Source organism: Dendrobates tinctorius, unplaced genomic scaffold (assembly GCF_039654945.1).
Source record: "Dendrobates tinctorius isolate UK_male_01 unplaced genomic scaffold, ASM3965494v1 ptg000143l, whole genome shotgun sequence".
NCBI classification, from domain to species: Eukaryota; Metazoa; Chordata; class Amphibia; order Anura; family Dendrobatidae; genus Dendrobates; species Dendrobates tinctorius.
The window spans coordinates 4,204,432-4,219,729 of record NW_027361810.1 but is presented as its reverse complement, the minus strand read 5'-3'; the positions used below and the strand labels follow the sequence as shown (position 1 = coordinate 4,219,729).

Below are 15,298 nucleotides of genomic sequence, written 5' to 3'. Positions count from 1 at the left end.
AGTTGTGTTTCTACCAAACAGTTCCAGTTTGGTTTCATCAGACCATAGGACATTCTCCCAAAACTCCTCTGGATCATCCAAATGCTCTCTAGCAAACTTCAGACGGGCCCGGACATGTACAGGCTTAAGCAGTGGGACACGTCTGGCACTGCAGGATCTGAGTCCATGGTGGCGTAGTGTGTTACTTATGGTAGGCCTTGTTACATTGGTCCCAGCTCTCTGCAGTTCATTCACTAGGTCCCCCGCGTGGTTCTAGGATTTTTGCTCACCGTTCTTGTGATCATTCTGACCCCACGGGGTGGGATTTTGCGTGGAGCACCAGATCGAGGGAGATTATCAGTGGTCTTGTATGTCTTCCATTTTCTAATTATTGCTCCCACAGTTGATTTCTTCACTCCAAGCTGGTTGGCTATTGCAGATTCTGTCTTCCCAGCCTGGTGCAGGGCTACAATTTTGTTTCTGGTGTCCTTTGACAGCTCTTTGGTCTTCACCATAGTGGAGTTTGGAGTGAGACTGTTTGAGGGTGTGCACAGGTGTCTTTTTATACTGATAACAAGTTTAAACAGGTGCCATTACTACAGGTAATGAGTGGAGGAAAGAGGAGACTCTTAAAGGAGAAGTTACAGGTCTGTGAGAGCCAGAAATCTTGATTGCTTGTTTCTGACCAAATACTTATTTTCCACCATAATATGCAAATAAAAGGAAAAAAAAACAGACAATGTGATTTTCTGGATTTTTTTTTCTCAGTTTGTCTCCCATAGTTGAGGTCTACCTATGATGTAAATTACAGACGCCTCTCATCTTTTTAAGTGGTGGAACTTGCACTATTGCTGACTGACTAAATACTTTTTTGCCCCACTGTATGTGCTATACAGAGAAAAGTGAGAAGGAATCCCTCAAGTCTGTGTTGCCATGAAAGTCATAATTACAGCTAGCCCACTCTCCTGAACTGAAAATTAGATATGGAGCATGCAAAAAGAAGAAACTGGTGAAGAATGCAGGATAGAAGTCATATAATGGCACAAAATAGTGTTATTCTTCATGTTGACACAAAAAGTACAGCGTAGTCTGAACAGTCATCTGAAGCCACAGGAACACTGTAACGTTGCTAATATGTAGTTACCGGAGATGAGTGAATCGTTTCAATGAAAATCTAATTTGTGTTGAATTTTAGGAAATTTAGTGGATCCAGTGAATTCAAACAATTTATAGTTTGATTTTCAAAAATCATCTAGAAAATTTCCATCATGCGTTTACACAAAGCAGATGATTGCATCAGCCAGAGAAGGCTCACAAGGTTCATCACTGGGGATCCTCAAGGTTAATGTTACATGCAGAGACACAGAAAAAACACACAGTATGACAAACGTGCATGAATACTCTGTTGTAAAATATATAACAATAAGCAGCAAGTGCTGGTAAAAGATGACAAAAACAGGGTATTTAGTTGATACGTTTTTTTAAAAAAAATGTATACGAAGCCGCTCCACCACGTCACGTTATACCCTTCTCGGAGCAGACCTGTTCATTCTTGTGCATGTCCCATGTGTTTTTAATTTATTAATTTCTTGCTTGTGCAAGCTTTGGGAGATCCCCGCCTCTCTCTTGTGGGATTTGCACATGAAGAGCCATTTTGCCCAGCGTGCCCATACCGGGCAGCGCCTTTCTGAATCCTGCTCATGTAGGTATTGCTCACATGATCATGTTTAAATATATTAGATAGGACTGCTCCGAGAAGGGTATACCGTGACGTGGTGGAGTGGCTTCGTATACATTTTTTGCAAAAAAACGTATCAACTAAATACCCTGTTTTTGCTATCATCTTTTATCAGCACTTGCTGCTTATTGTTACATATATTTTAGAACAGAGTATTCATGCACGTTTGTCATACTATGTGTTTTTTCTGTGTCTCAGTCTTTGGGTGGTGTGAGCATTGTCTTATTAACCTGTTCATTCTTGTGCATGCCCCATGTGTTTTTAATTTAATGTTCCATGCAGCAGAATGTGGAGCAGGAGATGGAGGATGATTAAGTGGAGCAACCGGTGCATGCGGTAGTGAATATTATCCCAATGTTATCCCAGGCATAGGCAGGAGACGGCTATTGTGAAATAGATAATGACAATCATGCTGGCCATGATTACCTACCGTCATAGCAGGGTGCAGAAAGAGAAATAACTGGGCCCTTAGCTGTATGCTCAGGTGTACCTTTAGCTGACAAATTTATCATTATCATCAGGCAACCAGATCATTATTCGACAGCCATGCTTTTAGTCCCTCGCTATAAAAGCAATATGGGAGTTTTATCCCTTTCTGAAAGAGAGTTAGATTTGACGCATTACAAGAAAAAATTGTATATCCTGCTCATTAAAGGGAATCTGCCACCCTATTTTTCGCCTATCAGCTGCAGGCACCGACATCAGGGGCTTATCTACAGCATTCTGTAATGCATTCTGTAATGCTGTCGATAAGCCCCCGATGCAACCTGAAAGAGAAGAAAAATGAGTTATTTTATACTCACCCAGGGGCGGTCCAGGTCCAGTTTTGGTCCGATAGGTGTCGCGGTCCGGTCCGGCGCCTCACATCTTCTAACGGTGACGTCCTCTTCTTTCCTTCCTGTCGCGGCTCCTGCGCAGGCACTTCTCCTGCCACTGCCAATGGCCACACATCTCCTGCCTGCCCAATGTGCTCTATAGCTATACTGTACTGCTGGGGTTACCAGTGCTGAGCCTAAATATCCGGACATCTCCTTGTCCGCTCCATTATATTCTATCCTGTGCAGTTGCTGCTACAATTGTATATACTGTATGTAACAATACTGGAATAATCTGACTTCACTCCACATCCAATGATTCCTTACTGGAAGGAACAGCTTGTATTCTATCCCCTGTTGGGTTTATACATCTTACTTCTTGTTACTTATTGCGAGGAGTCAGGTCTGGTATTATATTATTGGACTTACTTTTGCTACTACTTTGGGGCATTACCATAGGAAACAAATACTGTGACACATATATTCTACTATTCATTCATTTTGACCGTCCATTGCAGTTCTGCTGTACGGCACACCAGTTATGATGAGAGATATTTCTAACGTTTTCATATTGCCATTTTGTTATTTGCTGTACCTGTCTATCTAATATATATTCATTTATGTTCTCATCTGCTCATCATTTCTGTGCTCCTCTGCTTCCATTTTTTCGATTTTAATATTTCTTGCCTTTCATGTTATTTGTCTTATACATGCGAGTCATCTTGTGTATTTATTAATAATATATATATTTTTCATTCAATCATGTGGCTTATTTGTTTGAATATGGATTTATAGGTTTCAGTTCTTAGTGCGCTAAAGCTGAATATTTGCAGCTTAAACTGTTTTTGGTCCATTGAGTGGGTTTATTCCTTCTTGCAGGTTGTTCTGTGGCTGATTCTAAAATAGGGAAAATTATTGGACAGTTTGTTACAAAATAGACATTGCTTCTTCTCTTTCCAAACAGCAAATCTATTGCTGCCATGAAAAAAATAGGATAATTTTTGGATGTTTGGTAAAAATTAAAGTTTCTTAATTTCACAAACAAGAAACCTGCTGAAAATGCCCCAAACAGAGAGGAATTGTGCAACACTTCCTGCCAAAAGTCATGTTTTGTTCTGTGTGCACCACCTGAGTGTGAACAGCAAACATCTGCTCCCCAAAAGGGATAATTTTCAAACAGTTTTTAGATTTTAAAAAGTAAAAAAAACAGTCTGTGCGGTGTGTTATTAAAGGAGATTTTTATTACCACTGATTACCATCCAATTACCCATAGCCAGACACCAGAGGTCATTACTATGGCTATGTTCTGCATGTCAGGGCTTGCAAAGGGTTGGAAATGGTCCTAGGTGTTCTCACACATCTTTTCTGGGCAATTTGAAATATTGCAGTATTTGTGGTTTGCATCCAATCAATTTACTGTGAATCAAATTTTTAGGAAAAATTCAAGCTGACAAATTTGCATTTCAAAAGACTCACTCTTCTTCTTTAGCAGATACCTAATTGTGTCATGTCTATGATAATATACATTGTGCAGACAGCAGGGCAGAATATGCAGACACTGTATATAGAACCCATCATGACATATACATTATCTTACATCTCACAGATGGAATGTAAATTGCTTTTCTACATATTGTAGCTCAGAGTTATTAAATCAACATAAAGTGCTTTTTTTCTATAGAAACCTGTGGGCAGATGAATGTATTTACCGGCCGCTTTAACCTGGGAATCAATGTCTAATTAGACAGAGCAAGGAGTGCCACACTGATGGCAAAGTCACACAACTCGTATCCCGGCAACACAACAGTAACAGAACGTCTTGTGATACAATGTTGCTATTTTCTTGAATGTGTTTCTATTCTGTGCTTTGTTTAATTCTGTGCGGAGGGAAATTGAGGGAATAAAAGTTCTCTGTACCTGATGCTCATCGCGGACCTAAGAGATTATATTTGCTTTTCTTTCAATAGGAGCAATGAAGTGGAAAAATATTCCATAAATATTTAATGTCCCCTTCCAGAATCCATTGTTACTTTCTGTGTGCTCAGAGATTATCTGTATTGAGTGTGAACCGCGGGTCAGGAATCTGACCAGAAATTAAACCTAATTAATATTCAAGGAGTCATATTTGCATTTTTATTGAAGGTTCTAGATATTAGGAGGGAATTTATATCACAGTCGGTGAGACTCCATTATGGTTACAGAGTTCCTTCTTGGCACATTGACATCAGGGATGTAGCTATGGTGGACGGTGCATGAAGACAACTGAAGCCCCCGTATCATCTGGATGGGGTGAGGGATCACCACTCTACTTCAGCAATCTCGACATTTGGCTCAATTCACACTTTGACGTTTTGAAGCAGTTTATTTGACTCTCTTTCCTCCCTTTCCTTGGCTCCACTCCTTGACTGAAAAGAAATGTCCCTTGCTTTTGGAGCAAACAACTGTTTATTTAATTCATTTTAGAAAGTCAGTTTTTTAATACCAGATTAGAAAAATTTAGAGTCAAAAGTGAAGAGGTAACACCTAATCCCCGCAGGCCGAGGATCTGGATCACATCAGTGTATAAAAAATCGTTCAGAGTTTTATCCAGAAAGGTGGGATGATTTTTTTAAATTTTTTTTTAACTTGTCATCAGTATGTAAGTCATGTACCGGGATGTGTTCTTCAGTCCCGGGTGAGAAAACCGACTCCTACACAGTTCACTCACCGTAATTATTTTACTTAGTTATGTGGATGACGCAACCAGAAAATAGTCAAAACATTATGCAGACATTCAGCCAGGAGGATGAGAGCGTTGTGCTGTACAGCGTGGCACCCAAACCATCTGTACCCACTGCACTTTCTATAAATCTACCTACTGGCGTGCCTCTCTAAAGCGGTTGCCTGTGACCTGTTTACACCCTGAGAACTGAGACAATAATATGGGTGTAATGCACAGTCTCACCTGCAGTACAGCATGACAGTGTACAATATTACAACCAATCTTACAACCTCTATCCCCCAACCAAATATCCCGCTCTGGTCCCGATGTGACTCCAATGAACTTAGAAGAATAGTCCATCCTCAACTATATCGAAAATACTTATTGGCTATTTAGATGTGAACGAAGTCTATCCAAGATGAACATTTGTCCCGCACGATAAAGTTCCACAGAAAATCTCTCCTGAAACAGAAATAAGTTCAAGTTTGGTCTGAAGTCTGTTGCGAGCCGTGTCAGCACCTAGGGGTGGATTAGGATTCTTAATTACAGAACAATCGGAAACGTGGCAGCAAATCTGGACGTTCCGGATGCTGATATTGGCAATAAACGTGGCCTGAAACAGTCAATATGCCTGTCTAACTACAGACACTATCCCAGCCTTGAGTATTTTGGCACCAGAACGTAGGGAGGTGCGTGCACGGTTACATTATTAATTATTATAGTGATGTGGACATAGGTATACACATTTATTCCACCCTGGTGAGCCGACACTCACGTCATACGTATACAAACTGTTTTTTTCAGGAGTGACTGTGAATCGATTACACAACTGTTTACGGTGTGTGCACACATTGCGGAATCTGCTGCGGATATGTCCGCGCAGATTTGCCTAAATCCGCAGGTAAATCTGCTGCTCAAAAGACCTGTGGTTTTACCTGCGGATTAGCCTGTGGTTCTCCCCTGCGGTTTGACACCTGATCATGGAGCAGGTGCCAAACCGCTGCGGAATCCGCACAAAGAAGTGACATGCTGCGGATTTGAAACCGCAGCAAATCCGCGCAGAAAATTCTGCACCGTGGGCACTGCGGTTTTCATTTTGCATTGACAAAAATGGTACTGTATACCGCAGTAGAAACTGCTGCGGATCCGCAGTAGAATCCGCAACGTGTGCACACACCCTTACAGTTTCCGATGCTACAGAATTGCAATGCATCTGTAAAAATCGGATGTTATTCCGTGGCTCCATTTGGCATCCAATTTTTTTCCTCACACCAATATACTTGAATGATTGAGTCTCATCCAATTTTTGGAGAAAATTGTGCATAATGTGTTTTTTTTTTTTTTTTTTTTTTTCACATGCAGATTCAGTGAGTGAGAAAAAATCACTCACCCACTCTGCTGCATTGAATAACATTGGTCCGAGTGTGATCTGTTTTTTTTTAATGGACAGCAGTTCAAGTGAAAATAAGGTTCTGTGAACGAGCTCTTAACAACAGCAAAGAGTAATTGCAAAACTTCCTTCCCGAAAAGGAGTCCTGGGCGGTGGTGCCGATGTCAGGGGGCGCCGATGTCAGGGGGTGCCGATGTCAGGTGGTGCCGATGTCAGGGGGCGCCGATGTCAGGGGGCGCCGATGTCAGGGGGCGCCGATGTCAGGGTCAGGGGGCGCCGATGTCAGGGGGCGCCGATGTCAGGTGGTGCCGATGTCAGGGGGCACCGATGTCAGGGGGCGCCGATGTCAGGTGGTGCCGATGTCAGGGGGCGCCGATGTCAGGTGGTGCCGATGTCAGGGGGCGCCGATGTCAGGGGGTGGCACTTCGATGAGCAGCTTTGAAAGCAAAGCAAGGTAAAGTTATATAGTAGGCTTAGTGTCTTAGTCCATAGGAACTGTCGTGACACCAAGCATCCATCTGCTGTTCCTTTAAGAAGCCAGAAGACCATGGTCACTCTTAGTTTACCACTTGAAGTGATGATGGAGTTTGGGGTTTGATCTCGTGTACATCCCAAAGTCTGTAAACTTCTCCAGGGTAATTTGCAGGCAGCTCTTTTAGTCCACATCCCAGGGTGTACTAATATTCTGGGCCTGTGTCTCAACTGTACGCGGCTCCAGACCATGCTGTACGGAGTGGGGGCGCATTCCCCCCACCGTATAATTTATTGGGTCACACACTACCCATGTTATTCAGTGAGATACTGATGATGGATGATTCACTGACAGAATCTGTGTATGAAAATGTTTTCCTCGTGTTACTATTTGACCCTAAGATGAGAATCACCCTTTCAAGTCTATGGGTGCGAGAAAAAAATTGGATGTCACCTTATATCATTTGATTTTTATGGACATTTTGCAGTTCTGTAAAACGGATTGCACATGGATGACAAGTGAGGAGGTAGAAATTGTCCCTTTTCTGGGAGAGAGTGAGACTGGTTTAGAATGTTGTGTGACCCCAGCCGTCCAGTAACTCTCTCCTTGTTGATTACAACCGTCTTGTTCTTGTGTTCTTCCCTCTGACAAAGCCTCAATAAGCTCAACCACAAGACGGACACAAAAAGGCAAAAAAACTGTCCCTTCCTCATTCTGCTCATTGATTTTATTAGGCATCACGTATTACTTTCCTCTGATTGCTGAGATGTTCTTATGTAGGGAAAATCATTGGGAAAACGATTGGGCTCAAATGTCCCCCAATGTGAGACTCTGAATCTTATACTGTGAGGGTCAATATACTAATGCCTTACCCTCAAATGTATCTATAAACATTGTATCATCACATGGAGGAGCAATGATACTTACATACTGGTTTCTTAACCTATTAATTACTGTAAAGGTATGATTTATATTATGTATACAAACATGTTAGTCCAATATGGCAGCTACACTGTCATGTAAAAGTTTGTGCACCCCTGGTCAAAATTGCTGTTATTGTGAACAGTTAAGCAAGCTGAAGATGAAATAATCTTTAAAAGTTGCAGATGACACATTTTCTTTGTATTTTAGGCAAAAAACATATATATATTTTCATATTTTACATTTTAAAAATTATAAAAATGAAAATGGGCCAATACAAAAGTTTGACTTTCACGATCATTGCTAGGAAAGGCCAGGTGATACAAATTTCCCAGCTTCATAAAAACAAGCGTCCTCTAACCTTGAGCCAAAAACCAGCAGCTATGGTTTCTTCTATGCAGCTGCCGAGCACTCTGAGAATGAAAATGGTGGAGGCCACAAAGCAGGAGAAGGCTATGAGAAGATGGCAAAGCACATTAAAGTTACCCTTTCTTCAGTTAAAAATGTAGATAAGAAATGGCATTTACCAGGAGCAGTGGAGGTCAAGATAAGGTCTAGAAGACCAAGCAAAATTTCAGTGAGAGCAGCTGGTAGGACTTGTAGAGAGGAAATCAGAACCCCTGCTTGACCGCAAAAGACCTCCAGAAAGAATTAGCAGACTCTTTAGTTGTGATACATTGTTCTACTGTTCAGACACACCTGCACAAATATGACCTTCATGAAATAGTCATCAGAAGAAAACCTCTCCTGCGTCCTCACCATAAAATTCAGCATCAGAAGTGTGAAAAAGAACATCTAAACAAGCCTGATGCATTTTTGAAACAAGTCCTGTGCCATAACTTTTTTATTTTTACATCAATGTGTCCGTATGGAGCTTATTTTATTTTTGCATTTTTCAACGACACCATTGATTTTACCGTATAGTGTACTGGGAAACAGGAAATAAATTCCAAGTGCTATGAAATTGCAAAAAAAAAGCAATTCTACAATTTTTTTTTTTTTTTGCTTTTTTTCCCAATGTTCAATAAGTGCTGAAACTGACCTATCATTATGATTCTCCAGGTAAATAAGTTTTCATCATCATTTTTTTTTTTTTTGGTCACAAATTGGCCTGCTTGTGAAAATGTTCAGCATCACTCCCCTTTCCACATGAACAAACGAGGATCACAGGAATTAATGCAGCGCTGGGTTCATGGGAAATCCCAAGCAGTGAATAACTCCCTCCGCACTCAGCTGTCTGTCTAATTTCATTGCCACAAGACAACCATCTGAACTCCTGTTATCCCCCGCCAGAAAGCGTGCTATGGATCAGTCCCAATTAGTAACATGAAGCCAAGGAATAATCCAACCGGGAATTAGGGGGGGAATACTTAGCAGCTCCGTGGACTTGCTATGCCGCTCTCCGCTGCGCCGCCATCACTTTTCGTGCCAGGAGCGGGCAGCACCGATCAGGACTCCGGGCGACACGTGTCGGGCACTCCACAAGATCCCCCCTTGTGAGCGCTACTACTCTGAGATAACATAGGCAGGATTCAATAGCTGTGGTTTTGCATTTTTTAGCCTTTTGGCTTGTTCATGGTTACTATTTTCTTCACAGATAGTTGTATTTTTCTTGCTTTAGTGAGTGCGCCTTACCTTTGTCTGTGTGCATGACTCTCATAGGGTACAGACGTCTATTGTACTCATATTGTGTTTAACCACCCATGGGCATACATATGGTTCTTACATGTTATGTGGCATTTTCCATACACTTTCATTCATTGTTATTCTGAACTAGTTAATACTGTGGTATGTCCAGTAGTTTGGGGCTCAATTCTTTTTCCATCATCAGGAACAGCCTTGGCTTACACATTTCTTCTAGAGGCACCAGTGCACGGCTGATGTGTATTATGCTCCGAGCCTATTTAGCAGCTTTCATGACATAGGGTGCGCTTTGCTGGCTCTATTATGGGCCCTGTTTGTTCCATGTGTCATTTTTATGACTTTTAATGTTTTTATCTATGGTGTTGTCTTTCTGCAATAAAATTTGTATTGTAGCAAATATTAAAAACACATGTGACATGCACAAAAGTGTACTAGGTCGGTCAGACAGTGTTCACACCACCCAAAGACTGAAACACAAAGGAAAAACACAGCATGACAAACGTGCAAAAATACTCTGCTGTAAAAAATATATAACAGTAAGCAGCAAGTGCTGGTAAGAGAGGATAACAAAAACTGGGTATTTAGTTGATACTTTTTTTTGCAAAAAAATGTATACTAAGCCGCTCCACCAACGTCACAGTATACCCATCTCGGAGCAGTCCTATCTAATGTATTTAAAACCTGATCATGTGAACAATACCTCTATGAGCAGGATTCAGAAAGGCGCTGCCCTATGTGGACACGCTGTGCAAGACGGCTCTTTATGTGCATGTCTCACAAGAGAGAGTCATAGATGTAGCAAACATGACAATGGCTTCATCATCAGTCAGAGCTGCGGGACACAGGAGGACACCACTCTTAGTTCATGTTGTCACGTTACTTTCCCATTGAGGCTTATGATTAGCATTTATAAGGCTGATCGGGGCTGAAGTCTGCAGCGTTTTATGTTCTGCGCGTTACAATTAGTCATCGTCTCCAGTTTCTGTCTCCGGGTCGGTCGTGAGCAGATTGATGAGATTGTTAACAACTGCCGGGGAAAATTGATCCTCGGGTCAAACTCAGCGATTCAATTTGCCGCTCGCCTATAATGTGATTAATCAGAGACCTGATTCAGAGCGATCGTCAGTAACTTTAAGAGTCTCAAAGGCATGTGAAATGTTGAGTTAAAGGGAATGTGTCATCAGAAAGTCACCTGTCATTGAGATCAAGATTTTGTGTTACATCTATTTTTTTTTTTTTTTACATTTTTTAAATATGTCACAATCTGCGTTAAAGGAGGAAAAAAAATAGAAATCTTTCAATTTCACAGCGGCCACTGAGGCTTCATTACTGCCTTTTCTTTTAGTAAACCTCACATATACTGCACATCAGTCACAACGGTCAGACTGTATTAGTCTACAGAGTGTGTGCAAAAATCAATGTAAAGGGAAGGCTGGAGGAGGAGGAGGTGAGCTGTGACATTACTTATTGTGAATGATGGATCCTGTGTTAGCCACTGTTTTTAGGGGAGAAGGTGAGCTGTGATGTCACCTATTGTGAATGCTGGATCCTGTGTTATCTACTGTATAGAGGTGTTATCAGTCATTAATCTTGCCTCTGATGATAAAGAGGCTGCTGTAAACTGTTCCTGAAAGACCTGTAAGTATGAATATAAAAAAGCCTTAGTAGCCAGCATGAAAATTGCCAGATTACGGTTTCTCGTAAGAAAGATAGCAATGTGAAAAAAAAAAAAATATATATATATATATATACTGTATATATACATGTAATACAAAAACTTTTTTTTTCCATTTTCTGATGATACAGTCCATCGCTATTTTATTAGTATAAAAGAACTTGGCACACACACGTGAATGATTGCAAGTGAAAAGGGGGTGTTTTAATAAGGTGCAGTACATACAGTAAACGTTTCGGTCACAACGACCTTCGTCAATGTACTGAAAATAAAAATTACAAAATTTCAAATAAATCAAACAAAGTACATACAATATAGGTAATCTTGGGTACAAGTATATGCAAAAATTGAAATTATGCCATATACCAATAACAGCTTATAGCAAAAATTGTAATACAGAATTTAATGATTACAGACACCCTGAAAGATTCAAAATTATATGTATGCACGGACCTATATAGTGTACTGACTGCACTTTTATATAGGGCAATCTATAAAGAGAAGATATTCTATTGTAGACGTTTATTATGTATGCCCATGTCTAAGTCACCATGTGCCCATAATATCAAAAAGGTGCTACATACCATCGAGAATAATGCTAGAGCATAGAGGGTTAATTTATCTCCTTAAAAAGAGCCTGAAAATAAGAGGTACTCAGGTGACCTATATACTGTTCCATGCTATCACCACCGGTAAGATACCTTATTACTATCACATATTTCTTGACCAGCAGCATGGCGCATATAGGTCACCTGAGTACCTCTTATTTTTTATACTAGCATACGGATTGGGACCCTACTTGCGCACCACCACTTTGAAGTTGTGCCAAAACGTCTTTAGAGATTACATCGCTATTTTATGGCAGGGTGAGAAGTCTGTGCCGCACTCCTGATGTTTGGGGGCACGAATAGGCTCCCGCTACCATAAAGTGATCCCTGGTGAGTTAATGCCGTGCGCTAACAGTATACTTTATGTTCTGAGATGCGGTACTGCAGATTATCGCTATGGTTAAAGTTACTAAATGACATTTTCCCCCTCCATAGTTGCTTTGCTGTCTGATCAGTTCTTCTTTTTTACATTGTGCTTTTATTCATCAATGTCTATTTGCATTGAAAAAAACAATCTAGGTAATGTCTTGCCTGGGCCATGTTCCTGTTACAGTACAGTTGCAAAAAAGAAGACTAAGAGGAGACTTAATAGCTGTCTACAAATATCTCAAGGGCTGTCACATTGTAGAAGGATCAACTTTATTCTCATTTGCACAAGGAAAGACTAGAAGCAATGGGATGAAACTGAATGGGAGGAGACACAGATTAGATATTAGAAAAAACTTTTTGACAGAGTGATCAATGAGTGGAACAGGCTGCCACGAGAGTTGATGAGTTCTCCTTCAATGGAAGTCTTCAGAGGCTGGACAGACATCTGACTGGGATGATTTAGTGACTCCTGCATTGAGCAGGGGTTGGACAGGAGGACCCTGGAGGTCTCCAGAGGTTCCGATGACCCTGGAGGTTCCTTCCAACTCTAACATGCTAGGATTTTATCATCGACACATTCTTATCTAATAACTTTGACAGACCTAGTCATTTTCACCCAGACCTGGTCTTTTTCTAACTATGTAACTGTTGTAATGGAACCATCTGATTCTAGACCCATCTCTGAATTCTAGGCTGCTACATTTTCCCTGCAGTGATACATTGTATCAAGGTTTCTGTGCAGGAGACAGAATTGTGCTGCTGTTAGTTTACAGAGGATTTTATGCTCTGGATACGATTGAGACATTTTCTCCCCCAGAAGTTAATGTGTTCTTTCCATGCTTCATCCAGTAGAGCATGGTACCAGATGTAACCTTCATATGCCTACGAGCAGGGGCGGACATACTGTAGGTGAAATCTGTGCAGCTACACAGGGGCCTGAGAGGTCAGGGGGCCGCATCCATCTCCGAAGCAGGGGCTTTATGATGTGCTAATGGACATGTAATGTATTGTACTCGCTCAGGGGCCTCTTCTGTCTGTGTCCGCCCTTTTCTACAAGGGTATTCTTGTATTCTTCTGTTATTTTCTCTGTGAAAAACATACGACCACTTGCATAAAACCTTATACCATTGATTTTCATAAGGTGGGTGCCATGACACTTTGAGAAGATCTTCTTGTGGTCGCAGAACTATAAATGCACAAAGATGGAGATATTTTACCCAGCCGACCACCTGTGGTACTACATATCTCAGCATGGCCCAGCAAAGAGATACATTCAGAGTTTCCTGAATCTCTGCAATGCCAGGATTCACCCAATGTTCTTCTATTAGAACATTTGTATTCATTTTGTATCTTTTCTTACATTTTTTACCTTCATATATTGTAAATACTTTATTGCTGTAGTAAATAAGATCAGAGAAGAGACTTTGTACAGATCAGGGTTGGGGGGTTCTGAGTTTGTTTCATATTTGTTATCTTCTCGCCCACAGGTTCATATTTATATTTAATGGCATGAAGCCTCCTCTATTGTATCTGTGAGCACCGAAATGCGTGGGATACTCGGAGAAGAAAAGACGAAACATGAAAGAGAGGGGAGATCTGCTCTACTTCCATTCCACATTATTATTACATCCTAATGACATAATATTATCTCTCGTGTCGCTGCATATTTAACAACTGGAAGAAATCTGCAGCAGTGTAGATACGTCTGTGAATGCCGCTTCTCTCCTGGATGCTAATGCGTTCTGTAGAGACGCTGCTCTTATTGAGGCTGGAAGAAAACACGATATCCACATAGCGATAAGAGTCTGATTTCATCTGCATTCAGATGTCACCGAATATTCCCTGGAAAAGATTGCAATTATCAATAAAAACAAGAAGACGGAACACAAGAGCGGCAACTGAGAAATAGAACAATGAAGAATCCCTCCCTTCTTCAGAAAGAAAAACATTGCTTTTTATAACAAGTAAATTGTTTTGACAATTACTTTACACATTTTACCGCTTTAAGTTGTTGACTGTGAGGACGATACTGGAAAAAACCACTTCTGTCACTGCCATTATTGGACTTAGTGACTTTCATCTTTTCAGTTCCAGTCAAAAGGGTTTTCTTTTGTCTATTTTGTATTTGAAACATTATTGTTACTTGGTAGAAACCTTATTATTAGGAGCCCAACGCAAAGTGATAAAGAGCCACAACAAGTCCTGCTCCTCACTAATGCAGAGATGGCTCTCAACAGATATTGTTTTGCCTTTTAGATGAATTTTCATTCATGTCAGATTTTAAAAAAGCTTCTAGGAATTATATATAATATATATTGTGAGGCAGGTAGGGGTCGCTGTTTGTTCTCCCCAGGATGCGCACGGAGGCATATTGAGGTCATGAGGGGGCATTGCAGTCGCAGGTGTCGCTGTGATTGCAGTGGTGAAGCAGTGACCGATGTCACATGTAGGAGTCGCTGTGCCGTCTCCCCAGGATGTGTACGGAGGCGTATGAAGGCCATAGGCGTGCATTGCAGTTACAGGCATAGCGGTGGCTGCAATGCAGAATAAAAAAAAGTGTATAGTCTTGGACATGCTAGTTTACAAAGCAGATGTAGGGAAAACCTGCTCTGGGATGTTGTGTTGTGAAACAGACTGCAGGATGGCAGTCGTGCAGTCCGTTTCATTCCAGACCCAGGTTTTCCATGTGGCTGAAGGCCACAGGTTTCTTTGTTAAAAGCCCTGCAATAATAACAATATTCCTCACCTCTCCTCCGAGAAGATAATAATCCATTTTCCCACCGATGGGTCTAGCTCTGCTACATCTAGATGACAGGCTGCATTGTTGCATGATGCGACCATACAGCCTACCATCCAGCGGAGACACTGAGCAGCATCTGCTATCACCGCCCAGTGTCTCATGGTGAACTCCTATAACCTGTCGAACGTCACCGCGAGTGTGAGAAAGTTCTCCTGCTCACGACGCCGTCAGACAGGTCCTGGGAGT

The 15,298-nt window shown here is 41.2% G+C and overlaps 1 long non-coding RNA gene across 1 annotated transcript in view; it reads left to right on the top strand.

Annotated features, from left to right (window-relative positions):
* Positions 1 to 14,633, top strand: part of LOC141049164 (uncharacterized) — a 77,148-nt gene extending 62,515 nt beyond the window's left edge. The window contains exon 2 of the long non-coding RNA XR_012220268.1: positions 13,800 to 14,633. This is a non-coding gene — a long non-coding RNA (uncharacterized lncRNA). The remainder of the gene's footprint in view (positions 1 to 13,799) is intronic.
* The last annotated feature ends 665 nt before the right edge of the window (positions 14,634 to 15,298 follow it).